Source organism: Tachyglossus aculeatus, assembly GCF_015852505.1.
Source record: "Tachyglossus aculeatus isolate mTacAcu1 chromosome 12 unlocalized genomic scaffold, mTacAcu1.pri SUPER_6_unloc_1, whole genome shotgun sequence".
Classification (NCBI taxonomy): Eukaryota; Metazoa; Chordata; class Mammalia; order Monotremata; family Tachyglossidae; genus Tachyglossus; species Tachyglossus aculeatus.
In genome coordinates, this window is record NW_024044828.1 from 20,038,790 (window position 1) to 20,059,130 (window position 20,341).

General features: G+C 47.6%; 1 protein-coding gene across 2 annotated transcripts in view; it reads left to right on the forward strand.

Moving 5' to 3' along the window:
* Positions 1-3,116: 3,116 nt before the first annotated feature.
* The window catches only part of INO80 (INO80 complex ATPase subunit), a 74,791-nt gene continuing 57,566 nt past the window's right edge, over positions 3,117-20,341 (forward strand). For both annotated transcript variants that reach the window (XM_038741289.1, XM_038741290.1), the window contains exon 1: positions 3,117-3,306. The gene's annotated coding sequence lies outside the window, so the exon portion shown is untranslated. The remainder of the gene's footprint in view (positions 3,307-20,341) is intronic.

Here is a 20,341-nt window from a genome sequence, read left to right on the forward strand (position 1 = left end):
TACAAGTTGGCAGTTACCATTATTATTATTAATAAATACGATTGAATGACTGACTGAAGTAAGCGCTTGGGAAGTACAAGTCGGCCGTTATCATTATTATTATTATTAATAATAAATACGGCTGACTGAACAAAGCGCTTGAGAAGTACAAGTTGGCAGTTACTATTATTATTATTATTATTAATAAATATGATCGAATGACTGACTGAAGCGCTTGGGAACTGCAAGTTGGCAGTTACCATTATTATTATTATTAATAAATACGACTGAATGACTGACTAAACTAAGCGCTTGGGAAGTACAAGTTGGCAGTTACCACTATTAATATTAATAAATACTAAGCACTTGGGAAGTACAAGTTGGCAGTTACCATTATTATTATTATTATTAATAAATACGACTGACTGAACGAAGCGCTTGAGAAGTACAAGTTGGCAGTTACTATTATTATTATTGTTATTAATAAATACGATCGAATGACTGACTGAAGTAAGCGCTTGGGAACTGCAAGTTGGCAGTTACCATTATTATTATTATTAATAAATACGCCTGAATGACCGACTGACTAAACTAAGCGCTTGGGAATTACAAGTTGGCAGTTACCATTATTATTATTAATAAACACGACTGAATGACTGACTGAAGTAAGCGCTTGGGAAGTACAAGTCGGCAGTTACCATTATTATTATTATCATTACTAATAAATACGACTGACTGAACGAAGCGCTTGAGAAGTACAAGTTGGCAGTCACTATTATTGTTATTATTATTAAATACGATGGAATGACTGAAGTAAGCGCTTGGGAACTGCAAGTTGGCAGTTATTATTATTAATAAATACGACTGAATGACTGACTAAACTAAGCGCTTGAGAAGTACAAGTTGGCAGTTACTATTATTATTATTATTAATAATAAATACGATCGAATGACTGACTGAAGTAAGCGCTTGGGAACTGCAAGTTGGCAGTTACCATTATTATTATTATTAATAAATACGACTGACTGACTGACTAAACTAAGCGCTTGGGAAGTACAAGTTGGCAGTTACCATTATTAATATTAATAAATACTAAGCGCTTGGGAAGTACAAGTTAGCAGTTACCATTATTATTATTATCATTACTAATAAATACGACTGACTGAACGAAGCGCTTGAGAATTACAAGTTGGCAGTTACTATTATTATTAATAAATACGATTGAATGACTGACTGAAGTAAGCGCTTGGGAAGTGCAAGTTGGCAGTTACCATTATTATTATTATATTATTAATAAATACGACCGAATGACTGACTGACTGAACTAGGCGCTTGGGAAGTACAAGTTGGCAGTTACCATTATTATTATTATATTATTAATAAATACGACTGAATGACTGACTGAACTAGGCGCTTGGGAAGTACAAGTTGGCAGTTACCATTATTATTATTATTGAAAAATATGACTGAACGAAGCGCTTGGGAAGTACAAGTCGGCAGTTACCATTATTATTATTATCATTACTAATAAATACGACTGACTGAACGAAGCGCTTGAGAAGTACAAGTTGGCAGTTACTATTATTATTATTATTAATCAACACGATCGAATGACTGACTGAAGTAAGCGCTTGGGAACTGCAAGTTGGCAGTTACCATTATTAATAAATACGACTGAACGACTGACTAAACTAAGCGCTTGGGAAGCACAAGTCGGCAGTTACCATTATTATTATTAATAAATACGATTGACTGACTGACTGAAGTAAGCGCTTGGGAAGTACAAGTCGGCAGTTACCATTATTATTATTATTATTAATAATAAATACGACTGACTGAACGAAGCGCTTGAGAAGTACAAGTTGGCAGTCACTATTATTATTAATAAATAGGATGGAATGACTGACTGAAGTAAGCGCTTGGGAACTGCAAGTTGGCAGTTACCATTATTATTATTATTATTAATAAATACGACTGACTGACTGACTAAACTAAGCGCTTGGGAAGTACAAGTTGGCAGTTACCATTATTAATATTAATACGATTGACTGACTGACTGAAGTAAGCGCTTGGGAAGTACAAGTCGGCCGTTACCATTATTATTATTAATAAATACGACTGAATGACTGACTCTACTAAGTTGGCAGTCACTTATTATTATTATTAAATAGGATGGAATGACTGACTGAAGTAAGCGCTTGGGAAGTGCAAGTTGGCAACCATTATTATTATTACTAAGTACGACTGAATGGCTGACTCTACTAAGTTGGCAGTCACCATTATTATTATTATTATTAAATAGGATGGAATGACTGACTGAAGTAAGCGCTTGGGAAGTGCAAGTTGGCAACCATTATTATTATTACTAAGTACGACTGAATGGCTGACTCTACTAAGTTGGCAGTCACTTATTATTATTATTAAATAGGATTGAATGACTGACTGAAGTAAGCGCTTGGGAAGTGCAAGTTGGCAGTGACCATTATTATTCATAAATACGATGGAATGACTGACTGACTGCCTGAGGGAGAGGCCGCCTCAACGACCGCCATGAGGCGGCTCGGACGGCCTTCGCGGGCGGCGGCCCCCGAGCGCGCTGACGTCACTTCCGGCCTACGTAAGGGTGGGGGGGAGTGCGCGTGTCCTTCTCTCTCCCTCTCTCTGTGTCCCGTGTCTCCCACACCCCCCGTTTGGGGGCTGCTCTCGCGAGATGTCCCTGGCGTCGCGCGCGATGTGCTGGCTCACCCTAGCGGCGCGTCCGCCCCGGCGCTGCTGGTCCTGTCAGCGGCGGCGGCGCCTGGTCCCTCCCTCCCCGCCCGCCCGCGCCAGGCGCGACCAATGGCGGCGCCGATGGCATCGATGAGGCGGCCTCCCCCCGCGGGGGCCGGGGCCGGGCCGAGGCCAGGCCGGGACCGGCGGGGTCCGGCGGCGACCGGCGGGGACCGGCGGGGTCCGGCGGGGTCCGCCGCCCCGGCGGGGGCGCCCCTTCCCGGCGCGGGCCGAGCGGCCGCTCGATTGTTCAGGCCTGATCATGGCGGCTCTCCTCCCCCCCGCCATGGCTCCCCGGCGCCCCGCTCCGCTCCTCTCAGTCAGCCCGACTGCCCCGCCGACCGCCCGCCCGACGGCCACGGCGGCGGCGACGACGACGACGACGACGACGAGGAGGAGGAGAGGACCCGGCCCGGCCGCCGCCGCCCCCGCCATCTTGGGGGACGAGAAACCGCCATCGCCCGGGCAACGCGGAGGGCGCCGCGGAGGAGGAGGAGGAGGAGGAGGAAGGCCGGCACCGCCGCTCCCCTCCCCCCCCCCGCCGGACTGGGGGCTGAGGTGAGAAGCGGGCGCGCGCGCGCGCGCGCGGGGGGGGCGCGCCTTAAAGGGGCCGCCGCCCCCACACGGGGCGGGGGGGAGGGGACCATAATAATAATAATAATTATTATTATTGATGGCATTTATTCAGGACTTACTACGCGCAGTAATAATGATAGTGATAATAGGCATTTGTTAAGCGCTCACTATGTGCCAAGCGCTGTCCTAAGCGCCGGGGAATCTACAAGGCGGTCAGGTGGTCCCACGTGCTTCACCCCCGTTTTACAGATGAGGGGATTGAGGCCCGGAGAAGAAATAAATAAATAAATAATGGCGTTTGTCAAGCGCTTACTATGTGCCAAGCACTGCGCTAAGCGCCGGGGAGGAGACAGGGTGATCAGGTGGTCCCACGTGGGGCCCACAGGCTTCAACCCCGTTTTACAGATGAGGTAATTGAGGCCCAGAGAATAAATAAGTAAATAATGGCATTTGTCAAGCGCTTGCTATGTGCCAGGCACTGTTCTAAGCGCTGGGGAGGAGACAGGGTGATTGTCCCAGGTGGGGCTCCCAGTCTTCATCCCCATTTTACAGATGAGGGAACTGAGGCCCAGAGAAGAAGGAAATAAATAAATGATGGCATTTGTCAAGCGCTCACTATGTGCAAAGCACTGTCCTAAGCGCCGGGGAATCTACAAGGCGGTCAGGTGGTCCCACGTGCTTCACCCCCGTTTTACAGATGAGGGGATTGAGGCCCGGAGAAGAAATAAATAAATAAATAATGGCATTTGTCAAGCGCTTACTATGTGCCAAGCACTGCGCTAAGCGCCGGGGAGGAGACAGGGTGATCAGGTGGTCCCGCGTGGGGCCCACAGGCTTCACCCCCGTTTTACAGGTGAGGGAACTGAGGCCCGGAGAAGAAGTAAATAAATAAATGATGGCATTTGTCAAGCGCTTACTATGTGCCAAGCAGTGTTCTAAGCGCCGGGGATTTTACAAGGTGATCAGGTGGTCCCACGTGGGGCCCACAGGCTTCACCCCCGTTTTACAGATGAGGTAATTGAGGCCCAGAGAATAAATAAATAATGGCATTTGTTAAGCGCTTACTATGTGCAAAGCACTGTTCTTGTTCTAAGCGCTGGGGATTTTACAAGGTGATCAGGTGGTCCCACGTGGGGCCCACAGGCTTCAACCCCGTTTTACAGGTGAGGGAACTGAGGCCCAGAAAATAAGTAAATAAATAATGGCATTTGTTAAGCGCTTACTATGTGCCAGGCACTGTTCTAAGCGCTGGGGAGGAGACAGGGTGATTGTCCCAGGTGGGGCTCCCAGTCTTCATCCCCATTTTACAGATGAGGGAACTGAGGCCCAGAGAAGAAGGAAATAAATAAATAATGGCATTTGTCAAGCGCTCACTATGTGCAAAGCACTGTCCTAAGCGCCGGGGAATTTACAAGGCGGTCAGGTGGTCCCACGTGCTTCACCCCCGTTTTACAGATGAGGGGATTGAGGCCCGGAGAAGAAATAAATAAATAAATAATGGCATTTGTCAAGCGCTTACTATGTGCCAAGCACTGCGCTAAGCGCCGGGGAGGAGACAGGGTGATCAGGTGGTCCCGCGTGGGGCCCACAGGCTTCACCCCCGTTTTACAGGTGAGGGAACTGAGGCCCGGAGAAGAAGTAAATAAATAAATGATGGCATTTGTCAAGCGCTTACTATGTGCAAAGCAGTGTTCTAAGCGCCGGGGATTTTACAAGGTGATCAGGTGGTCCCACGTGGGGCCCACAGGCTTCACCCCCGTTTTACAGATGAGGTAATTGAGGCCCAGAGAATAAATAAATAATGGCATTTGTTAAGCGCTTACTATGTGCAAAGCACTGTTCTTGTTCTAAGCGCTGGGGATTTTACAAGGTGATCAGGTGGTCCCACGTGGGGCCCACAGGCTTCACCCCCGTTTTACAGATGAGGTAATTGAGGCCCAGAGAATAAATAAATAAATAATGGCATTTGTCAAGCGCTTACTATGTGCCAAGCACTGCTCTAAGCACTGGGGAGGAGACAGGGTGATTGTCCCAGGTGGGGCTCCCAGTCTTCATCCCCGTTTTACAGATGAGGGAACTGAGGCCCAGAGAAGAAGTAAATAAATAAATGATGGCATTTGTCAAGCGCTGACTATGTGCAAAGCACTGTTCTAAGCGCCGGGGATTTTACAAGGTGATCAGGTGGTCCCACGTGGGGCCCACAGGCTTCACCCCCGTTTTACAGATGAGGCAATTGAGGCCCAGAGAATAAATAAATAAATAATGGCATTTGTTAAGCACCTACTATGTGCAAAGCACTGTTCTAAGCGCTGGGGATTTTACAAGGTGATCAGGTGGTCCCACGTGGGGCCCACAGGCTTCACCCCCGTTTTACAGATGAGGGAACTGAGGCCCAGAGAAGAAGTAAATAAATAAAGGCATTTGTTAAGCGCTTACTACGTGCAAAGCACCGCGGGGGGCGGGGGCGGATACCAGGTGATCAGGTGGTCCCACGTGGGGCCCACAGGCTTCACCCCCGTATTACAGGTGAGGGAACCGAGGCCCAGAGGATAAATAAAGGCATTTGTTAAGCGCTTACTATGCGCAAAGCACTGTTCTAAGCACTGCGGGGGGGGGGTACAGGGTGATCAGGTGGTCCCACGTGGGGCTCACAGGCTTCACCCCAGTTTTACAGATGAGGTAATTGAGGCCCAGAGAATAAATAAATAAATAAATAATGGCATTTGTCAAGCACTTACTATGTTCAAAGCAGTGTTCTAAGCGCCGGGGATTTTACAAGGTGATCAGGTGGTCCCACGTGGGGCCCACAGGCTTCACCCCCGTTTTACAGATGAGGTAATTGAGGCCCAGAGAATAAGTAAATAAATAAATAATGGCGTTTGTCAAGCGCTTACTATGTGCCAAGCACTGCTCTAAGCGCCGGGGAGGAGACAGGGTGATCAGGTGGTCCCACGTGGGGCCCACAGGCTTCACCCCCGTTTTACAGATGAGGGAATTGAGGCCCAGAGAATGACTAAATAAATAAATAATGGCATTTGCTAAGCGCTTTACTATGTGCCAAGCACTGTTCTAAGCGCTGGGGTGGAGACAGGGTGATTGTCCCAGGTGGGGCTCCCAGTCTTCATCCCCATTTTACAGATGAGGGAACTGAGGCCCAGAGAAGAAGGAAATAAATAAATAATGGCATTTGTTAAGCGCTCACTATGTGCAAAGCACTGTCCTAAGCGCCGGGGAATTTACAAGGTGATCAGGTGGTCCCACGTGCTTCACCCCCGTTTTACAGATGAGGTAATTGAGGCCCAGAGAAGAAGTAAATAAATACAGGAATTTGTTAAGCACTTACTATGTGCCAAGCACTGCTCTAAGCGCCGGGGAGGAGACAGGGTGATCAGGTGGTCCCACGTGGGGCCCACAGGCTTTACCCCCGTTTTCCAGGTGAGGGAACTGAGGCCCAGAGAATAAGTAAATAAATAAATAATGGCATTTATTAAGCGCTTACTATGTGCAAAGCACTGTTCTAAGCGCTGGGGATTTTACAAGGTGATCAGGTGGTCCCACGTGGGGCCCACAGGCTTCACCCCCGTTTTACAGATGAGGTCATTGAGGCCCAGAGAATAAGTAAATAAATAAATAATGGCATTTGTTAAGCGCTTACTATGTGCCAAGCACTGCTCTAAGCGCCGGGGAGGAGACAGGGTGATCAGGTGGTCCCACGTGGGGCCCACAGGCTTCACCCCCGTTTTATGGATGAGGGAACTGAGGCCCAGAGGATAAATAAAGGCATTTGTTAAGCGCTTACTATGCGCAAAGCACTGTTCTAAGCACTGCGGGGGGGATACAGGGTGATCAGGTGGTCCCAGTTGGGGCTTCCAGGCTTCACCCCCGTTTTACAGATGAGGGAACTGAGGCCCAGAGAATGACTAAATAAATAAATAAAGGCATTGGCTAAGCGCTTTACTATGTGCCAAGCACTGTTCTAAGCGCTGGGGAGGATACAGGGTGATTGTCCCAGGTGGGGCTCCCAGTCTTCATCCCCATTTTACAGATGAGGGAACTGAGGCCCAGAGAATAAGGAAATAAATAAATAATGGCATTTGTCAAGCGCTTACTATGTGCCAAGCAGTGTTCTAGGCGCCGGGGAATTTACAAGGTGATCAGGTGGTCCCACGTGGGGCCCACAGGCTTCACCCCCGTTTTACAGATGAGGGAACTGAGGTCCAGAGAAGAAGTAAATAAATAAAGGTATTTGTTAAGCGCTTATGTGCCAAGCAGTGTTCTGTGCGCCGGGGAATTTACAAGGTGATCAGGTGGTCCCACGTGGGGCCCACAGGCATCACCCCCGTTTTACAGATGAGGGAACTGAGGCACAGAGAATGAATAAATAAATAAAGGTATTTGTTAAGCGCTTACTATGTGCCAAGCACTGTTCTAAGCGCTGGGGAGGATACAGGGTGATTGTCCCAGGTGGGGCTCACAGTCTTAATCCCCATTTTACAGATGAGGTAACTGAGGCCCAGAGAATAAGTCAATAAATAATGGTGTTAAGCATTTACTATGTGCAAAGCACTGTTCTAAGCACTGCGTGGGGTGCTTAGAAGGTGATCAGGTTGTCCCAGGTGGGGCTTACAGTCGTCATCCCCATTTTACAGATGAGGGAACTGAGGCTCAGAGAAGTTAAGTGACTTGCCCAGGGTCACACAGCAGACACGTGGGGGAGCCGGGATTCGAACCCGTGACCTCTGACTCCAAAGCCCGGGCTCTTTCCGTTGAGCTACAATGCTTCACAGAGAAATGAAGTGACTTGCCCAAGATCACACAGCAGACATGACCTCTGACTCCAAAGCCCGGGCTCTTTCCACTGAGCCACTTGTTCTAAGCGCTGGGGGGATACAAGGTGATCAGGTCGTCCCATGTGGGGCTCAGTCTTACAGAGGAGGTAAATCGAGGCACAGAAAAATTAAGTGACTTGCCCGAAGTCACACAGCCGACAAGCGGGCAGAGCCAGCACTCATCATCATCATCTGGTCCGCACTCACTGTGTGCTGAGCGCCCAGCCCGGGCGATGGCTCGGTGGAAAGAGCCCGGGCTTTGGAGTCAGAGGTCGTGGGTTCAAATCCCGGCTCAGCCAATTGTCAGCGGGTTGACTTTGGGCAAGTCACTTCACTTCTCTGGGCCTCCGTGACCTCATCTGGAAAACGGGGATGAAGACTGTGAGCCCCCCGTGGGACAACCTGATCACCTTGTAATCTCCCCAGCGCTTAGAACGGTGCTTTGCACATAGTAAGCGCTTAATAAATGCCATCATCATCATTATTATTATTAGGTCGTCCCACGTGCGGCTCGCAGCCTTTAATAATAATAGTGATGGCATTTGTTAAGCGCTTACTATGTGCCAAGCACTGTTCAAACCGCCAGGGAGGTACAAGGTGATCAGGTTGTCCCACGGGGGGCTCACGGACTTCATCCCCATCTTCCAGATGAGGGAACTGAGGCCCAGAGAAGTGAAGTGACTTGCCCAGAGTCACACAGCTGACAATTGGCAGAGCCGGAATTTGAACCCATGACCTCTGACTCCTAAGCCCGGGCTCTTTCCACTGAGCTACGCTGCTTCTCTTATGATGTTTGTTAATCCCCATCTTACATCTATTATGGTATTTACTAAGCGCTTACTCTGTGCCCAACGCTGTGCTAAGCGTCGAGGTGCAGCCAGGGCGATCAGGTCCTGTGGGGCTCACGGCCTTTAATCCCCATTTTACAGCTGATTGTTATCACTATTATGGTATTTGTTAAGCGCTTACTATGTGCCCAGCACTGTACTAAGCGCTGAGGTACAGCCAAGGTGACCAGGTCGTCCCACGTGGGGCTCGCGGCCCTTAATCCCCATCTTACATCTATTGTGGTATTTATTAAACGCTTACTCTGTGCCCAGCGCTGTGCTGAGCGCCGAGGTACAGCCAAGGTGATGAGGTCGTCCCACGTGGGGCTCCCGGACTTTAATCCCCATTTTACAGCTGACTGTTATCACTATTTATTATGGTATTTGTTAAGTGCTTACTATGTGCCCAGCACTGTGCTAAACGCTGAGGCACAGCCAGGGCGATCAGGTCGTCCCACGTGGGGCTCGCGGCCCTTTAATCCTAGGTATTATGATATTTATTAAACGGTTACTCTGTGCCCAGCGCTGTGCTGAGCGCCGAGGTACAGCCAGGGTGAACAGGTTGTCCCACGTTGGGCTCGCGGCCTTTAATCCCTATTTTACAGCTGTTATTACTATTATGGTATTTGTTAAGCGCCTACTGTGTGCCCAGCACTGTGCTAAGCACTGAGGTACGGCCAAGGTGATGAGGTCGTCCCACGTGGGGCTCGCAGCCTTTAATCCCCATTTTACGTCTGACTGTTATGGTGTTTGTTAAGCGTTTACTTTGTGCCCAGAACTGTGCTAAGTGCTGAGGTACAGCCAAGGTGATCAGGGCTCGCGGCCTTTAATCCCCATTTTACAGCTGACTGTTATGGTGTTTAATAAACGCTTACTCTATGCCAAGCACTGTGCTAAACGCTGAGGTACTTCCAAGGTGATCAGGTCGTCCCACGTGGGGCTCGTGGCCTTTAATCCCCATTTTACAGATGACTGTTATTACTATTATGGTATTTGTTAAGCGCCTACTCTGTGCCAAGGGCTGTGCTAAGCGCTGAGGTACAGCCAGGGTGATCAGGTCATCTTACATGGGTCTCGCAGCCTTTAATCCCCATTTTACAGCTGTTATGGTATTTATTAAACGCTTACTCTGTGCCAATTGCTGTGCTAAGCGCTGAGGTACATCCAAGGCGATGAGGTTGTCCCACGTGGGGCTCGCGGCCTTTAATCCCTATTTTACAGCTGACCGTTATGGTATTTATTAAATGCTTACTCTGTGCCAATCGCTGTGCTAAGCGCTGAGGTACATCCAAGGCGATGAGGTCGTCCCACGTGGGGCTCGCGGCCTTTAATCCCCATTTTACAGCTGACTGTTATGGTATTTATTAAATGCTTACTCTATGCCAAGCGCTGTGCTAAACACTGAGGTACTTATAAGGTGATCAGATCGTCCCACGTGGGGCTCGTGGCCTTTAATCCCCATTTTACAGCTGACTGTTATTACTATTATAGTATTTGTTAAGCTCCTACTCTGTGCCAAGTGCTGTGCTAAGCGCTGAGGTGCAGCCAGGGTGATCAGGTTGTCCTACGTGGGGCTCACAGCCTTTAATCCCTATTTTACAGCTGACCGTTATGGTATTTATTAAACGCTTACTCTGTGCCAATCGCTGTGCTAAGCGCTGAGGTACATCCAAGGGGATGAGATCATCCCACGTGGGGCTTGCGGCCTTTAATCCCCATTTTGCAGATGACCGTTATGGTATTTATTAAATGCTTACTCTGTGCCAAGCACTGTGCTAAACTCTGAGGTACTTCCAGGGCGATCAGGTCGTCCCACGTGGGGCTCGCGCGGCCTTTAATACCCATTTTACAGCTGATTATTATCCCTAGGCCTCAGTGACCTCATCTGGAAAATGGGAATGAAGACCGTAAACCCCACGTGGGATGACCTGCTGACCTCGTTTCTCCCCCAGCGCTTAGCACAGTTCTGGGCACACAGGAAGCGCTTAACAAATACCCTCATTATTATTATTATTATTACTGTTGTGTTATTTGTTAAGCACTTAATCTGTGCCCAGCGCCGAGGTACAGCCAGGGCGATCAGGTGGTCCCACGTGGGGCTCGCGGCCTTTAACCCCCATTTTACAGCTGACTGTTATGGTATTTATTAAACGCTTACCCTGTGCTAAGCGCTGAGGTACATCCAAGGCGATCAGGTCGTCCCATGTGGGGCTCGTGGCCTTTAATCCCCATTTTACAGATGACTTATTACTATTAAGGTATTTGTTAAGCGCTTGCTCTGTGCCAAGCGCCGAGGTACAGCCAAGGCGATCAGGTCATCCCACGTGGGGTTCCCGGCCTGTAATCCCCCTTTTCCAGCTGACTGTTACGGTATTTATTAAATGCTTACTCCGTGCCCAGCGCTGTGCTAAGCGCCGAGGTACATCCAAGGCGATCAGGTTGTCCCACATGGGGCTCGCGGCCTTTAATCCCCATTTAACAGCTGACTGTTCTGGTATTTATGAAACACTTACTCTGTGCCAAGCGCTGTGCTAAGCGCCGAGGCACATCCAAGGTGATGAGGTTGTCCCATGTGGGGCTCGCAGGCTTTAATCCCCATTTAACAGCTGACTGTTATGGTATTTATTAAGCGCTTACTCTGTGCCAAGCGCTGTGCTAAGCACCGAGGTACATCCAAGGTGATGAGGTTGTCCCATGTGGGGCTCGCGGCCTTTAATCCCCCTTTTCCAGCTGACTGTTACGGTATTTATTAAATGCTTACTCCGTGCCCAGCGCTGTGCTAAGCGCCGAGGTACATCCAGGGCGATGAGGTCGTCCCACATGGGGCTCGCGGCCTTTAATCCCCATTTAACAGCTGACTGTTACGTTATGGCACTGTGCTAAGCGCTGAGGTACATCCAGGGTGATCAGGTCATCCCACGGGGGGCTCGCAGTCTTTAATCCCCATTTTACAGTGCCCAGGCCCACTTATCGGGCCTCACGGTTGAAGGCAGGACCATCCCTTTCGACCCCAAGTACCCCAATCATTATTAATATTATTAGCCCACATTAATATTATTATTTGGCCTCACGGTTGAAGGCAGGACCATCCCTTTCGACCCCAAGTACCCCAATCATTATTAATATTATTAGCCCACTTATTATTACTATTATTCGGCCTCACGGTTGAAGGCAGGACCATCCCTTTCGACCCCAAGTACCCCAATCATTATTAATATTCTTAGCCCACTTATTATTATTATTATTATTATCGGGCCTCACGGTTGAAGGCAGGACCATCCCTTTCGACCCCAAGTTCCCCAGTCATTATTAATATTATTATCCCACATTATTATTATTATTATTATTCGGCCTCACGGTTGAAGACAGGACCATCCCTTTTGATCCCAAGTACCCCAATCATTATTAATATTCTTAGCCCACTTATTATGATTATTATTATCGGGCCTCATGGTTGAAGGCAGGACCATCCCTTTCGACCCCAAGTTCCCCAATCATTATTAATATTATTAGCCCACTTATTATTGTTATTATTCGGCCTCACTGTTGAAGGCAGGACCATCCCTTTCGACCCCAAGTACCCCAATCATTATTAATATTATTAGCCCACATTATTATTATTATTTGGCCTCACGGTTGAAGGCAGGACCATCCCTTTCAACCCCAAGTACCCCAATCATTATTAATATTATTACCCCACTTATTATTACTATTATTTGGTGTCACGGTTGAAGGCAGGACCATCCCTTTCGACCCCAAGTTCCCCAGTCATTATTAATATTATTAGCCCACATTATTATTATTATTATTATTCGGCCTCACGGTTGAAGGCAGGACCATCCCTTTTGACCCCAAGTACCCCAATCATTATTAATATTCTTAGCCCACATTAATATTATTATTTGGCCTCACGGTTGAAGGCAGGACCATCCCTTTCGACCCCAAGTTCCCCAATCATTATTAATATTATTAGCCCACATTATTATTATTATTCGGCCTCACGGTTGAAGGCAGGACCATCCCTTTCGACCCTCAAGTACCCCAATCATTATTACTCTTCTTAGCCCACTTATTATTATTATTATTATTTGGCCTTACGGTTGAAGGCAGGACCATCCCTTTCGACCCCAAGTTTCCCAATCATTATTAATATTATTAGCCCACATTACTATTATTATTATTCGGCCTCACGGTTGAAGGCAGGACCATCCCTTTCAACCCCAAGTACCCCAATCATTATTAATATTATTAGCCCACTTATTATTATTTGGCCTCATGGTTGAAGGCAGGACCATCCCTTTCAACCCCAAGTACCCGAATCATTATTAATATTATTAGCCCACATTATTGTTATTATTCGGCCTCACGGTTGAAGGCAGAACCATCCCTTTCGACCCCAAGTACCCCAATCATTATTAATATTATTAGCCCACTTATTATTATTATTATTCGGCCTCACGGTTGAAGGCAGGACCATCCCTTTCTACCCCAAGTTCCCCAATCATTATTAATATTATTAGCCCACATTATTATTATTATTCGGCCTCATGGTTGAAGGCAGGACTATCCCTTTTGACCCGAAGTACCCCAATCATTATTAATATTATTAGCCCACTTATTATTATTATTATTCGGCCTCACGGTTGAAGGCAGGACCATCCAGTGCTTGGCACATAGTAAGCGCTTAACAAATTCCATCGTTACTATCCCGTCCTATCCCAAGTACCCCAAACATTATTATTATCAGCCCCATTATTATTATTATTATTTGGCCTCACGGTTGAAGGCAGTACCATCCCACTCGATCCCAAGTATCCCAATTATTATTATCAGTCCCACTAATTATTATTCGGCCTCACGGTTGAAGGCAGTACCTTCCCACATGATCCCAAATATCCCAATTATTATTAGTCCCACTAATTATTATTCGGCCTCCCGGTTGAAGGCAGTTCCATCCCACTCGATCCCAAATATCCCAATTATTATTATTATTAGTCCCACTAATAATTATTCGGCCTCCCGGTTGAAGGCAGTACCATCCCACTCGATCCCAAATATCCCAATTATTATTATTGTTAGTCCCACTAATTATTATTCGGCCTCACGTGAGGGCAGTACCATCCCACTCGATCCCAAATATCCCAATTATTATTATTGTTAGTCCCACTAATTATTATTCGGCCTCACGGTTGAAGGCAGTACCATCCCACTCGATCCCATATATTCCAATTATTATTATTGTTAGTCCCACTAATAATTATTCGGCCTCACGGTTGAAGGCAGTGCCATCTCACTCGATCGCAAATATCCCAATCATTATTATTGTTAGTCCCACTAATCATTATTCGGCCTCCCGGTTGAAGGCAGTACCATCCCACTCGATCCCAAATATCCCAATTATTATTATTGTTAGTCCCACTAATTTTTATTTGGCCTCCCGGTTGAAGGCAGTACCATCCCACTCGATCCCAAATATCCCAATTATTATTAGTCCCACTAATTATTATTGGGCCTCACGGTTGAAGTCAGCACCATCCCATTTGATCCCAAGTACCCCGATTATTATTATTTTTAGTCCCACGTTATTGTTCGGCCTCATGATTGAAGGCAGTACCATCGGTTCGACCCCAATTATTATTATTATTAGTCCCACTTATTTTTTTATTCGGCCACACCACCGAAGGCAGGATCATCCCATTCGTTCCCGAGCGGCACGCCTTCCGGGTGGTGGAGTGAAATAGATGCCAAGCTACCCTGCGGGCCCGAAGCAGCGTGGCCTACTAGAAGGCACCGGGCTGGGAGTCAGGGGACCTGGGTTCGAGTCCCGGCCCCACCCCTCGTCTGCGGGGTGACCTTGGGCAAAGTCGTTTGATTTGTCTGGGCCTCAGTTCCCTCACCTGGAAAATGGATTTTAAGACGGTGAGCCCCATGTGGGACAGGGACTGTATCCAATCAATCAATCAATCGTATTTATTGAGCGCTTACTGTGTGCAGAGCACTGTACTAAGCGCTTGGGAGGACCAAGTTGGCAACATCTAGAGACGGTCCCTACCCAACAGCGGGCTCACAGCCTAGAAGGGGGAGACAGAACAAAACCAAACATATTAACAAAATAAAATAGAATAGATATGTACAAGTAAAATAAATAGTGTCCAACCTGATTAGCCTGGATCTACCCCAGCGCTTAGAACAGTGCTTAACACATAGTAAGCGCTTAACAAATACCTTCATTATTATTTTTATTCTCTGGGCTTCAGTTCCCTCACCTGTAAAATGGGGATTAAAACTGTGGGCCCACCTGTGACAGGGGACTGTAGCCAACCCAATTGGCTTACCTACCTCAGCCCTTAGTAATAATAATAATAATGGCATTTATTAAGCGCTTACTATGTGCAGAGCACTGTTCTAAGCGCTGAGGAGGTTACGAGGTGATCAGGTTGTCCCACGGAGGGCTCACGGTCCCCATTTTACAGATGAGGTAACTGAGGCACAGAGAGGTTAATGGTATCTGGCAAGTGTGCAAAAAAAAATCGGTAATTATTTTCTTTATTTGTTAAATGGGGATTCAAACGATGAGTCCCATGTGCGACAGGGACTGTGTCCAACCCGATTTGCTTGCATCCACCCCGGCACCCAGCGCATAATAAGCCCTTAACAAATAACCCAATTATCAAGATTACTATTAAAATTATTATACCATGTTTTAATGCATTGCTATTAATAATAATCCCCATTTTACATACGAGGGAACTGAGGCACAGAGTCACTGTGACTTTGGGCAAGTCACTTCTCTCTCTAGAACAGTGCTTTGCACATAGTAAGTGCTTAATAAATGCCATCATGATTATTATTATTATTATTCTCTGCGCCTCATTCCCTCATCTGTAAAATGGGGATGAAGACTGTGAGCCCCCCGTGGGACAGCCTGATCACCTTGTATCCCCCCAGCGCTTAGAACAGTGCTTTGCACATAGTAAGCGCTTAATAAACGCCATTATTATTATTATTATTCATGCCCGTTTTACAGATGAGGGAACTGAGGCGAAGTGAAGTGACTTGCCCAGAGTCACACAGCTGACAAGGGGTGGAGCCGGGATTTGAACCCGTGACCTCGGACTCCCAAGCCTGGGCTCTTTCCACTGAGCCACGCTGCTTCTTCTTATCATTTTGTTATAATAACTGCAGTTTATATTAATGTCTTTTCCTCTAGACTGGAGACTAGTTGTGTAGGTAGGAAATGTGTCTGTTTATTGTTGTAATAATAATAATAATAATGGCATTTATCAAGCGTGTACTATGCGCAAAGCACTGTTCTAAGCGCTGGGGAGGATACAAGGTGATTAAGTTGCCAACTTGTTGCCAGCTTGTACTTCCCAAGCGCTTAGTACAGTGCTCTGCACACAGTAAGCTCACAATAAATATGGTTAAATGAATGAATGAATGAAGTTGTCCCACGGGGGGGCTCACAGTCTTAATCCCCATTTTCCAGATGAGGGAACTGAGGCCCAGAGAAGTGAAGTGACTTGCCCCAAGTCTCCCAGCTGACAGTTGGTGGAGCCGGGATTTGAACCCATGAACTCTGATGCCAAAGCCCGGGCTCTTTCCACTGAGCCACGACTTCTCTTCTCGGTGCCTCAGTTCCCTCATCTGTACAGTGGGGATGAAGACTGGGAGCCCCCCGTGGGACAACCTGATCAACTTGTAACCTCCCCAGCGCTTAGAACAGTGCTTGGCACATAGTAAGCGCTTAATAAATACCATTATTATTATTATTATTAAAGTCCAGCTCACGGCCAAAATCCTTCCCCAAAAACCCCACTGCAGGGCTCTCTTTCTCCAGGCTCTGTTTACGGAATGCATAGGGGAGATTTTCCGGGGGCTAATTAGTAAGAAAACGAACCCTCCTAAGCGCTTAGTACAGTGCTCTGCACACAGTAAGCGCTCAATAAATACGATTGAATGAATGAATGAATGAACCCTAACCTCTGGGGCAAAACAGATGCGCAAACATTCATTCATTCGTTCATTCAATCGTATTTATTGAGCGCTTACTGTGTGCAGAGCACTGTACTAAGCGATTAGGAAGACCAAAGCTTTCCAAAACGAGAAGTTGGGCAACGCTTCTCCACGGCCCCCCGCCCTCCCGGAGCTCCGACCACCTGAGGTGGTGCCGAATGGGCCTCCGATCCCTTGCTCCAGGCCCCCGTCTTCTGGGGGAAATCCAGGAAGAATTCCCAGTCGGAGCCGGGAGAGACGGATCCCCAGGGGCGGTCCGCGTGGCCAGTTCCGGAAAAGTGAAGTGACTTGCCCAAGGTCACTCTTCTGGGGGAAATCCAGGAAGAATTCCCGGTCAGAGCCGCCCCCGAGGCCGAGGGGAGAGATGGATCCCCAGGGGCGGTCCGCATGGCACATAGCGCTTAACAAATACCATATCTCCGGGCCTCAGTGACCTCATCTGTAAAATGGGGATGAAAACCGCGAGCCCCACGGGGGACAACCTGATCACCCTGTATCCCTCCCAGCGCTTAGAACAGTGCTTCGCACATAGTAAGCGCTTAACAAATGCTATCATCATTATTATTAGCTTGGTTCTACGCCAGCGCTTAGTAATAATAATAACAATAATAATGGCATTTGTTAAGTGCTTAGTACAGTGCCTGGCACATAGTGCTTAACGAATACCATATCTCTGGGCCTCAGTGACCTCATCTGGAAAATGGGGATGAAAACCGCGAGCCCCACGGGGGACAACCTGATCACCCTGTATCCCTCCCAGCGCTTAGAACAGCGCTTCACACATAGTAAGCGCTTAACAAATGCTATCATCATTGTTATTAGCTTGGTTCTACGCCAGCGCTTAGTAATAATGATAATAATGGCATTTGTTAAGTGCTTAGTACAGTGCCTGGCACATAGCGCTTAACGAATACCATATCTCTGGGCCTCAGTGACCTCATCTGGAAAATGGGGAGGAAAACCGCGAGCCCCACGGGGGACAACCTGATCACCCTGTATCCCTGCCAGCGCTTAGAACAGTGCTTCGCCCATAGTAAGCGCTTAACAAATGCTATCATCATTATTATTAGCTTGGTTCTACGCCAGCGCTTAATAATAATAATAACAATAATAATGGCATTTGTTAAGTGCTTAGTACAGTGCCTGGCACATAGCGCTTAACGAATACCATATCTCTGGGCCTCAGTGACCCCATCTGGAAAATGGGGAGGAAAACCGCGAGCCCCACGGGGGACAACCTGATCACCCTGTATCCCTCCCAGCGCTTAGAACAGTGCTTCGCCCATAGTAAGCGCTTAACAAATGCTATCATCGTTATTATTAGCTCGGCTCTACGCCAGCGCTTAGTACAGTGCCTGGCACATAGTAGTGAGCGCTTAACAAATACCATGAAAAAGGAGCAAGCATCAGCTCCTGGGCTGTTGGGGGTGCAGGGTTTGGGTCAGATGGAGGGGGAGAGAGGTGATGCCTTGGGGCACTACCACGTGCCCGGTTAAATCATGCCATCTTGGCACCCAGCGATTAGAACAGTGCTTTGCACATAGTAAGCGCTTAACAAATGCTATTATTATTATTATTATTATTATTATTATTATCATTCCAGCCAGCCGGGGAGCTCAGTTTTGGGACAGACTATTGAGGAGCCTCAGGCCGCAGGATGCAAGCGGTATCTTGAAGCACCGGAATAGTCCAATCCCCCCTCGCCTTACCTCCTTCCCCTCCCCACACCACCTGTATATATGTTTGTATGGATTTATTACTCTATTTATTGATTTATTTTATTTGGACATATTTATTTTATTTTGTTAATATGTTTTGTCGTCTGTCTCCCCCTTCTAGCCTGTAAGCCCGCTGCTGGGTAGGGACCATCTCTTTATGTTGCCAACTTGGACTTCCCAAGCGCTTAGTCCAGTGCTCTGCACGCAGTAAGCGCTCAGTAAATACGACTGAATGAACGCACGGCCACCCCGCCCCCCGCTCTTCCGGACACTTCCTTGCTCTCTGCCATTTCCCCTTTCTGGAACGTATTTCAGCGGCCGCCTCCCTCACCGCGGGGGCTTGGATCGCGTCGGCCGACTCGTCTCAGACCCGCGCTCAGTGCGTTCGTTCAGTGGTATTTACTGAGTGCTTACCGTGTGCGAGGCGCTGTGCTGAGCGCTTGGGAGAGTAAAATGTAACGGTAAACGGGCACATTCCCCGCCCACGACGAGCTTACAGTCTGGAGGGAGAGATGGACGTTAAAAGAAATAAATAGTACGGCTCTCCGCACATAGTAAGCGCTTCCTAAATACCCCGGATGATTGATGGATTATCTCAAGGGAAGGAAGACTGGGTTCAGCGAAGAGCTGAAACGCACAGATAATCCAAAAAACGCCTCGCTCTCTTCCACCACCGGCTCTCGGGCCGGAGCACTTAGTAGGTAGCCACTCCCAACTACTGGGTGTCTCACTGATTTCCTCTTCCCCTGCCCTCCCTGCCTCCAGCAGAAACGCTAGCGGCTAGTGGGCCAGTCAGTCGTATTTACTGAGTGCTTACTCTGGGCAGAGCTCTGTAATAATAATAATGATAATAATAATAATAATAATAATAATAATGGTATTTAAGCGCTTACTATGTGCCAAGCACTGTTCTAAGCGCTGGGGAGGTAACAAGGTGATCAGGTTGTCCCACATGGGGCTCACAATAACAATAATGACAGTAACAATCATTATCATTATGGTAACTTGTTAAAGTGCACAGGGGGCTCACAGTCTTAATTCGCATTTTCCACATGAGGGAACTGAGGCCCAGAGAAGTGACGTGACTTGCCCAAAGTCACCCAGCTGACAATTGGCGCAGCCGGGATTTGAACCCATGGCCTCTGACTCCAAAGCCCGGGCTCTTTCCACTGAGCCACGCTGCTTCAATAATAATAATAATAATGATGGCATTTGTTAAGCGCTTACTATGTGCCAAGCACTGTTCTAAGCGCTGGGGAGGTAACAAGGTGATCAGGTTGTCCCACAGGGGGCTCACAGTCTTAATTCCCATTTTACAGACGAGGGAACTGAGGCACAGAGATGTGAAGTGACTTGCCCAAAGTCACCCAGCTGACAATTGGCGGAGCCGGGATTTGAACCCATGACCTCTGACTCCAAAAGCCCGGGCTCTTTCCACTGAGCCACGCTCCTTCAATAATAATAATAATAATGGCATTTGTTAAGGACTTACTATGTGCAAAGCACTGTTCTCAGCGCTGGGGAGGGTACAGAGTGATCAGGTTGTCCCACGGTGGGCTCACAGTCTTCATCCTCATTTTACAGATGAGGGAACTGTACTTTCATTCATTCATTCGATCGTATTTAT